Consider the following 10,580-nt stretch of genomic DNA (forward strand, 5'->3'; position numbering starts at 1 on the left):
GTGCTTGCCTAGATATCCGCTCATTTGATTTCTTCTGAGGTGATGTTGATCTGTTGGCCTGCTTGCCTAGCTGTTTGCCTATTTGATTGCCTGTGGGGTGATGTTGATCTATTGGCTTGCTTGCTTCGTACTAGGTTGGTGATTGATGCTACTGGTTTTCTCATTGCTAATGAATTTTTTAGATTCACAGACTCCCCATTGCTTGACCAGGCTGCCTATTTGATTGCTTGTGGGCTGATGTTGATCTGCTGGCTTGCTTGCCTAGCCGTTTGCCTATTTGATTGCCTGTGGGATGATGTTGATCTACTGGCTTGCTTTCTTCCTACTAGGTTGGTGATTGATGTTACTGGTATTTAACTTGAGGGATGTATAATTCAGGGTGGATTCTGGTTTGGGTGATCTGCTTATGGCCATTGGTACATCTGCAGGTAAACTGGCTAAATCAGGTTGGTTGAGCACAACGAATATCTTTTCCATGACACATCTTTGTTTCCCTAGACTAACGCATACTATCCCATGTTTAATTCTTGTGAAGCTAAAGTAGCTGTTTTTGTTTGTTCCTAGGTCTACTTGATCAGATTTTGGTAGTTGCTTCATATAAATGCATATGTTAGGGAATAAGTAAAAGTATTTTGTATTTAAAACAGAAACAATGTTTTTTCTCCATTATATCCACTAGAGGTTTATGATTTGGAGGGTTAATCTATTGGGATGACAGTAGATATTTTCAATGATAAATCTTTAGGTTATACTTTAAATATCAAAGACTTCATCAATTTGTAAATGATCAATAGATTCCGCTATGACACCGCTAGGCAGCACGACGACGGAGGCCTGAAGTTGTATGACCAGCAACAACATCCGTCGGCAGCATCTGCTGGCACGATGAAGGAAGTAGGCAATATTTTATTGTAACTCGGTTAGTTCGTTATAGTTGTAACCTATGGATTTGGTTTTACCTTTGCAATCTCTTATATTCCTTCTACAGGTAATTCTGAATTTGATTTTAGTTACTTAAGGGGAAAATGTGCATTACCTATAGATTGTATCAAAACAGCAGACTGGAGCATATGTAGAAAAAAGAACAATTTCTAACCAAGCGAGTTTGTTTATTTTTGGGGCATTCAATTGATGCATATCATTAGTTGATGAAAGATGCATGTTATTTTATATGTTTAGAATTATTTATTAAGATGGCCACCTACCATTTTTCATTTACTTTTTCACATCTTATATCCATTAAGGAGCTAGATCCAATTTCTGCTATGGACATCTTCTATGCCAGACATGGTTAGTGCATATTTTGTCATCCCATTGTTCTCTTCCTATATGTGACAGGTTTAGTACTTGGTTTTCTTTGCAGCTGTTCAACAATGGATTTCGATCCTGTGGATGGATGTAACAAATAAATTTTTCAATATCAGCTGCACCAAGATATAGGTGTTGTACCCAACTTAGTTTCTTTAGGTATTCTTGTTGTGCATTACAATGTTGTTTTCTTTATCTTTCAAAAAGTACATGACAATGTTACCGATGGCTCAGCTCCAGCAATATCTAACAGCCTATTTTACCTTTATTTCAGGTGATTTATCAATTATACATCACACTGTCTGCTGATGCATATTTGGAGTTTTTTGAAATTTTTTGAAATTGAAGAAAAATAGGGATACAATTAGCATGCATCTTTTATGATTTTTTTCTTATTCCATATACAGTTGGTTACAGTTTCTTGAAAGTAAAGTGAGCTAAATATATGTTGGTACTAGCAAAATCTAACTAGCACTGCTATTATCGCCTTTATTTTAGGTGACTTGCCTACTGCACATCACAATTTCTGGTGACGCATATCTGAAGTTTGTTGCAGTTTCTAGAAGTGAAGTAAAATATGGACGTAGGCAATATGCCGGCGTATAGTTTTTCTAAGCTGGTGTACTCAACCTGCCCATACCTAAAAAGCATGAAATATTTGGTATGAAGTAGGCAAAAAGAAACCCCATTATTATGTTATGCTCTTCCACTTGTTAGATTATCTTAGCTCCATATATGTTTCCTAAATTGCAATGATAGACACAACTCTATTAGGCTAATACTGAAACATCACATTATGTTCATGAAGTACTGTTCGGACCCACTATTGAAATATATTCTTCAGCGGTGGTTTTGCATCCTTGGCCAGTACTTATTATTCATCATACATGCACACAGATGTTTTAAGCTTTTGAAATGATATTGATTTTTTTCTACACCTTACCAAACACTATCCTTTTATATTATCAGATTATAGGTATATGTATTTTGGATAATCAGCTTACTAACGTTGTTTTTTGCTCTTCTTTTTTCTACAGAATTCACTCTCTACTGATGACATTGAGTTTCCAGCTCATTTGATCTGTTGTTGGAGTTTCTCATGGCAATAGGCCTAGGATAGTTGCCTCTGGAATACTAGTTCAGCCAGTAGTTTGTATTGGGACCTTTTGAGATCTTGTGTTCTGTCTGTATGGATGCTATGGAGCTGTTTCAATTGCAATGCTTCAGTTTTAGCACATCGGTTATCTTAGCAAGATGGCATTAATTACTGGATATGCAAAACCATGAAACTCCGGTGCCAAAAAGTAGATAGGTACAACTGATTGCAGGAGCAGGATATTTTAAGTAGCAAACTTCAAGTATCTGCAGATGACTGTTACTGCTTAGACTACCTACAAGAACTACTGCACTTCAAGAATAAATTAGCAGTTGATATATTCCATGTTTAGTGATCCCTCTTCTGTAATTTAGTGTCCATTTCTATGATTGTTACATAACCAGTATCTATTGGAGAACAACTTCCACTTCTTTTGTTTCAATATTATCTCTTACTACTTTGCTTGGTTCCTTTGGTAATGAGCTATCTTTATATATAATTGGTTTTGCCTTGCTTTTCTAGATTTAGTATATTAGTATATTTATATACCGTCCAAAACAAGAATCAATCTATTATCAACTCGAAAATAAAATTCAGTAGACTACGGTAACTTTTCTCCTGAAACCTTTTCTTATTAGTTTTCTTTATTTTTGATGCTACTAACTAATATGCAAACACAATAGTTCTATTGTTGACAGCAAAATAGTGCTATGCTGTCAAATTGACATTCAAATTATATAGCTCACTTTTCAGATGTTGATGCTTCTAGCGTTGCAGAGCAAGATACTCGCTTTCAGTATAAGGCTTTACAGTAATTACTCAAGAAATAATAACGTACCAGTCAGCCGGACTGGTCGCTTCAATCGTTTTCCCCCAATTCGCCTTCTGCTCCTCTGCATCTGCCGCTGCCTGCTACACTGATAGTGCTTCTTCACGTTCTGCTGCTCGTCCGCCGCTTCCTGCCGATGCTTGGTACTACTAACTGGTCATTCTTCACGTTCTGTGCTCTCCATCCGTTGCCGACTGCCACCACCAGCCACTGGTCCGTCCTCTTTAAGATCGTTGATGAACTTAGCGAAACCGAGCTGTCAGATCTTGGCCTTCAGCTAGCCGCATCGGTGGAGACGGCGACTGGGTGTAACTCTCATGTGCATCCTCCTCACCCCCTTCCTTGGGCAGCGTGCCAGTATATCTCCCCACCACCGCCGGCCAACATCTCCCTTGGCGCCGCGGCCCCTGCTATCGGACGCCACGAGCTGCCGGAATCGCCGCCGATTTCTTGAGGCGCGGAGCTGCGCCGCAGGAGATCGGGAGGAGGGAGGGCAGTGACAGTGTGGTGGGCGGAGGAGGCGTCACCTGGTGGCTTGGTTGGCGCACACAGAGCTCGCTCGATGCCCAGGATAAGAAAATAAAAATTCCAGTAGAACGAGCCAAGTTTGCATGCAGACACGCGTCACCGCTCTTCCTTCCAGCTACGTTCCACGTGAGGCTTCCATCGCCCAGCGTCCTTGTCGCGTTGGTGTGACCGACGAGTTCACACAAGCATCGTTGACAAATCTAAAACAAGGGAAATTTGCTTTGTACACACCCACAATTTTAACCAAGCATAACCCTCCTCAAAAGGAGACGGCTAGCTACTAGAGGATAATAAATGCTTGATGTGTAAACTAAAATAAGAAGATGAAGTAAAAAAGCCTTGCTAGAGGCTGGTTTCTTGTTGTGAGGCATATGTTTTTATTCTCTAAACAAGTTCTTAATATAATGTATCTTAATTATTTTGCTGGAAAGAGCACACTGATGCTATTTGGAACAATCTCCTTTTCTATCTTTAAAGACTTGAGGTTTAGACTTAAACATGAACATGCCATCTTAGAAAAGAATTTGGAGAAAACGATGAACAATACTTCTCTTAGATCTATAACCAAGGTACATTATCACGATTTATGGTATCGAGCATGAGTTAATCTTTTACTCTTAACGTTCTTTGATTTTCCTCACATTTAACTGTTGCTTAATTTACCATTGCAGTTGTAGTAGTATTAAATTTTGGTGGTGCAAGTACCTATTAGTTTTAAAGGTTCATGTGTTTCGTGGCCTCTAAAGACCATGCTGCGACAATGATCATAGGTAACTCCATTTTACTGATTGTATATCTGTTTGCTACATCATTCCTAATTTCGCGTGTTTTAACATAATTTTATCCTATAAACTTCATTTTCCACCAGTTTTTATTATTGTTCTTAAATAAAATGTAAATCTCTGTGTATTTGGTCTTCTGTTTTGCCTTTTTAGTTGTATAACATATTCTACAGGGGGACCATAACTGAGTAGTAAACTTGAGGAGAGTATAGTTGTTTCCTCCAACTCAACAAAAAGAATCCTACGCTGATTGATGCAGTTAACTGGTGCATGTAAATTGGCCTTCATTTAGTGGAAAGACCGGAGGGATCACGATGCATGTAAATGAAGGCCAATTGCATGGAGAAAGTATTATATTAGCAGTTAATTTTACCGTTCTTATAAAAAATAAATATTTGCACGAGATCTACGGGATCGTGCGCTAAGGCGCACATCTAAATCTAGTATTGATAATGTTTCTGCTGTGCTTGATGATAGTGGTTCATTGGGATCTTTTCTAGATTCTACAATTGCTAGGTCTAGACAAATTGAAAATGCTGAAACTCCTAATGAAAATACTACTACACCTGTTAATTCACCTGAGTTTGAATACTCTAGTGATGATCCTGATGAAGATTATGTGGAACTTGATGATGATTTTATTGATAAATGCAATGCTATTACTGATGCAAGAAAAATTAAAAAGTTTCTCGCACAACATACTGTTAGATATAAGCTGTCTCCTGATCCTAAATTTGCCACATCTCCTATAAACATTAAGGATAAAGATTATGATTTTTCTCTTGATCTATCTCATATAGCTAGAAAACACCCTTTTGTGGTACTGAAAAAGAAAGTGCTGTAGAACACATGAATGAACTTTCTTTTATGAGTAGCTTGTTTTCTGATGATGTCAAGTTGCGCACTTATTTTGTTGCTAATTTTTTTACTTTCTCATTAAAAGATGATGCTAAAACTTGGTATAATAGTTTGCCTCCTGGTTCTATTAATAGTCCAGGTGATTTGCTTGATGTTTTCTTTCGGAAATACTTTCCTGCTAGTGCTCAACATGCTGCTTTACAGAAAATTTATAGCTTTGACCAGGAAGATGGAGAGAAATTGCCTGAAGCTTGGGCAAGATTTTGCTCTCTTATCAGAGCTCGACCTGGACATGATTTGGAAAAGCATGATTTACTTGATATATTTTATAGTGGACTAACTGTTGAGTCTAGAGCATATTTGGATAGTTGTGCTGGTTGTGTTTTCAGGAAAAGAACTCCAGACGAAGCTAAAGAATTATTGGCTAAAATAGGCCGGAATCACGATGATTGGGCTACACCTGAACCAACTCCGACGCCAATATTGAAGAAGAGGGGTTTAATTAAATTAAATGATGAAGATATGAGGCAAGCCAAGAAATCTCTTAAGGAGAAAGGTATTAAATCCGAAGATGTGAAGAATTTACCTCCCATAGAAGATTTATGCAAAATAATTCCCCCTTCATCCATGATTGAGGTAAACTCTCTTCAACGCTTTACTAGGGAAGATATTCCGTATTCAAAACCTCCTGCTCAATGCTTAGATGAGTTTGATAATTATATTGTTAAGCAAGAAAATTTTAATATGAGAGTAGAGAATCATCTAATGGAAAATTCTCAAGCTATTAGCAGTTTGCATGATATTGTGGAGAGAACCTCCAATGATGTTAAGATGCTTGTTAAACATTTTCAAATGGTTCAAACTCAAATTGATCAACTCACTAAAGTGCAAAATGACTTGTTAAAAAATAATTGTAAAGAGAAACATGCTTATGAAGTAACAACTAGAGGCGGTGTCTCTACCCAGGATTCTCTATATCCTGAAGGGCATCCCAAAAGAGTTGAACAAGATTCTCAACGAATTGAACCTAGTGCTCCTTCTAAGAAAAAGAAGAAGAAACATAAAAATATTGTAGAATCCTCTCGAACCCGTTAATGATCCAAATAGTATTTCTATTTCCGATGCTCGAAACCGAAAGTGGTAATGAACATGATAAAGATAATGATAAGAATGATGCTTCTGATAAAGAAGAAGTTGAAGATGAACCTGAAAAGCAGGCTAAAAATAAAAAGTATACTAAAGAAGATTTTATTGCTAAGAAACATGGTAATGAAAGGGAACCTTGGGTACAAACGCAAATGCCTTTTCCTGCTAAGAAACTAAAATCAAAGGAAGAAGAACACTATAATAAATTTTGTGATTGGATGAAACCTTTATTCTTGCAAATCCCTTTGACTGATGCTATTAAATTGCCTCCTTATTCAAAGTACATGAAAGATATTGTCTCTAACAAAAGGAAAATTCCTAATGAGGAGATTTCCACTATGCTTGCTAATTACTCTTTCAATGGCAAAGTTCCAAAGAAGTTGGGCGACCCAGGTATACCGACTATTCCTTGTTCTATTAAGAATAATTATGTTAGAACTGCTCTATGTGATTTGGGAGCGGGTGTTAGTATTATGCCTTTTTCTCTTTATAAGAGACTTTATTTAGATAAGTTGATACCTACTGATATATCTTTGCAAATGGCTGATAAATCTACTGCTATTCCTGTTGGTATATGTGAGGATGTTCCTGTTCAAGTTACTAATAACCGCTTGATATTAACTCGATTTTGTTGTGTTGGAAATGCCTGAAGATGATAATATGTCTATTATTCTTAGGAGACCTTTTCTTAACACCGCAGGGCTGTTATTGATTGCAATAAAGGAAAAGTTACTTTCAATGTCGATGACAAGGAGCATACCGTTTATTTCCCCAAGAGGATTGATAAAGTATGTGGAGTTAATACCATTTCTAATGTGAGAACTATCAAAGTTGGAGCTATTGATTGTCCTATATATGAACCTAAAGAAGGGTATCCAAATATTATGATTGGATCCATATCAATACAATTCAAGGTAACATGATTGATTTGAGGTTTATTTCTTCTTATTCTATGTAAAATTTATTTGGTGGAAAGACTTGATCAACCTTGTTAACAAATTCATTTTATATGCATAGAGGAACTAAACAACATTTCTTTCTTCCTCCACTTGTTTCACTTGCTGTAGCACTTTTGTTTTGCAAAGTTCTTTAGTTATATAGAGATTTCAAAATCTTTTTCTGCCCAGTAATAATAAATTTGACACCCAGAAATGTGCATTTTTTCAAATTTTTCAAAAATTCGCAAAAATAATACCGTTGGTCTTATTTTTCGAAGACGCACCTGGGAGCACCTAGGGATGACCAGTGGGGCACCCCAGGGTGGCACCCCACAGGCCGGCGCGGCCAGCAAGGGGGGCGCGCCACCCTGGCGTGTGGGCCCCTCCTTGCCCCACTTCTTCATCTCTTTCTCCCATCTCTTTCTCTCTCCCGAAAAAACTCGCACCAGTTTTCTCTCACTCGCATTTCTTCTCAAGAGCTCAAGATTTCTCGATCTCTTTGCTCAGCCTAGATTTATGTCTGAAATTTGGCACATTTGCTCTCCGGTATGTGACTCCTCCGATTATCCAAGTAGAATTTTGTTTGGTTGAGTATATCTTGAATATTTTGCTGCTGTAGGTAACATGTTTAGTGAGCTTGCATGCTTGTTCTAAGTTGTAGAAACTAGTTTTGATGCATGATTAGTACTCTAGCAAGTTCCTATAGTAGTTTCCCTCAATTATATGTCACCAAATCAAATTTCATAATGGTAGTTGAAAAATTTCAGAAAATGGAGTGGAATAGTCATCAACTAAACCAACAAGAATTGGAGGTGCAACAAGTTATGAGAGTTAACCGTGAAGAGGGAGTATACCCCTCTTACTACCCGTGCGTTGATTTTATGAGGAGTGCAGGAATCTTGCAAGATGTTCAAAAACTGATTTCCAATCCAGGGTTGGAAGGTTTTGTTGTTGGTGAACCATACCAATTAATATGCAAAATTGACCATGTCTGTGGTTCAGGATTTTGAATTCAATTGGTCTCAATCTAACCCCATGGTTCGGTACAAAATTTATAATAAAACTGTCAACTTGCCATTCAATGATTTTTGTGCAGCAATCAGAGTGCCGCAATGGGGATCATGTGAGAAGATAAGGGGATCGCCGCAAGATCTCTTGAATCTCTTCGAGATGATTTGTCATGAAAGAAGCTTCTCAGAGGATGGTGGTAAAATCAGTAGTATTCAACTCCCAGCTATTCGCTACTTTGCTTATTTCATCACCAAGTGCGTTCTTGCTAGAAAGAATGCAAGTAAGTTATCTATTCAGGATTTAGCTTTTCTAGCTGCTGCATTACAAGGTGTTAGGACTTATAATTTGGGTGCTTTGATAGCCTATAGACTTGCTACTAACCGTGAGAAGGGTGGAATTTGTGGAGGTCTCATCGCCTCTCGTTTATTAGCTATGCATGGTGTAGAACCTCACCATCTTGATATTCAGCTGCCCATAGAGAAACTTGACATAGTCTCCATGATTAAGCATGAATTTTTTTTTGATTTGTATAATTTGAGTAACCTGTCTTACAAGATAACATTTTACAAGAAAACTTGGAGAACAACTAAGAAAACTGAAAAACTAGTAGGATTGCATGCACCTGTTCTGTTTAACCTTGATTCCAGGAAGGATTGGTCGGTCACAGAAGATGAACTGAATGCATACATAGAAGGAGATGGCCATCATGCAAGAGGCGGCACGGAGGAGGCCGAGGAACACCTCGACTCGTCATCCGATGCAGCAAGTTCTTCGCATCAACATGTTGGGCATGAGGAGCCTTCACCCTTTTCTTCTGCACCAGGACCTTATTATGACTACACCATGTATGATCCACCGGGGTGGAACAGCGACCCTCGCTGGGGTTGATCTCCATTTAGGCCAAAAGCCTAAGCTTGGGGGGAGGTATACCGGCATCACTCATTCTTTGCATATTATGGTTGCTGGATACTTGTACATACTTGTTTAGTTTCTTGAAGTGGTTTTCTAATAAGAGGGAGATGATATTTGGGGAAGTGCTGATTGAAAACAGATTCTGGGGTGATACCAAAAAAATTCTCAAAAACAGTCAGACCGTTATTTTGCGAAGCCAATTTTTGTGAATGTTCCCCAGGATGTTATCTAACTTTCATTAGTTGAACACTTTTCGAGCTGAGCAGCGGAAGAATTTCTTAAAAATCGATCATCGTACCGTCGTCAAGTTTGACGAATTCCTCGTCGCTTTGTGTTTATGTGACTCTTTTAGTTTTCATTCTCTTGTTTTTGCTTTGTTTCTTTCCTAAAACATAAAAAGACCAAAAATATTTCTGTTGTTTCTCTTTACCATTTGTTTATTTTGGTTTCACGCATTTATTTTGCTTTATTTGCTATCGTTGGTTTGCTATAAGAAAATTCAAAAAGATTTTGCTTTGTTTGCTTGTTTCCTTTTGTTCTTGTTTCTAATTCGAAAACACCAAAAATATTTGTTGTTCTTCTTTGGTTTTGTAAAGTTCATTATGAGTTCAATGGTCTTCGGTGGCTGGAGCGTGGTTTTCATTTCATATTATTCAAGCTATACAAGTGAAAGGCAATAATGACGATCTACGACAATTCGACTGTGGTGAGAGGCTGGTATGAACTCTATTTGTTTTCATTTTTGTACATATACTCATCCATGTGAGCATGCTTAGTTGGTTCATGTGAGGTATATTTCATTTAAGAAAGTCTAGTAGTTCATGATCTCTCATGATTAGCTCCAATTTATTAATATGAGTAGCATGTCATAAATATGTGTTTGCATTGTTTTATTCATAGATAGATATGACATTGTGGTATCCTCCTCTGAATAATTCACTTGAATCAACTTGGCACATGCTCACGCATGCATATGACTGAACAAATGTCAATTAAGCCTCGATGATCTAGTTTACCTCGGAGTTCTTGTATCACTTTTAGGCCTCCGTTAATTTATTTTGTCGCAAGAATGATTATGACAGTTACTGCTCTCTTGATTGTCGTTTCCCAGTCTATTGCTAGCCTTCACTTGTACTAAGCGGGAACGCTGCTCGTGCTTCCAAACCCCTGAA

At 37.8% G+C, this 10,580-nt stretch overlaps 1 long non-coding RNA gene across 2 annotated transcripts; it reads left to right on the forward strand.

The window, feature by feature from the left end:
• Window positions 1-217: 217 nt before the first annotated feature.
• Window positions 218-2,861, forward strand: LOC124681998. Of its 2 annotated transcripts, none has more exons than XR_006996101.1 (2): window positions 218-1,467; window positions 1,583-2,861. It is a non-coding gene; the product is annotated as an uncharacterized LOC124681998 (long non-coding RNA). The 2 variants fall into 2 exon arrangements; XR_006996100.1 differs by having other exon boundaries at window positions 2,346-2,861.
• The last annotated feature ends 7,719 nt before the right edge of the window (window positions 2,862-10,580 follow it).

Source organism: Lolium rigidum, unplaced genomic scaffold (assembly GCF_022539505.1).
Source record: "Lolium rigidum isolate FL_2022 unplaced genomic scaffold, APGP_CSIRO_Lrig_0.1 contig_64436_1, whole genome shotgun sequence".
Lineage (NCBI taxonomy): Eukaryota > Viridiplantae > Streptophyta > Magnoliopsida > Poales > Poaceae > Lolium > Lolium rigidum.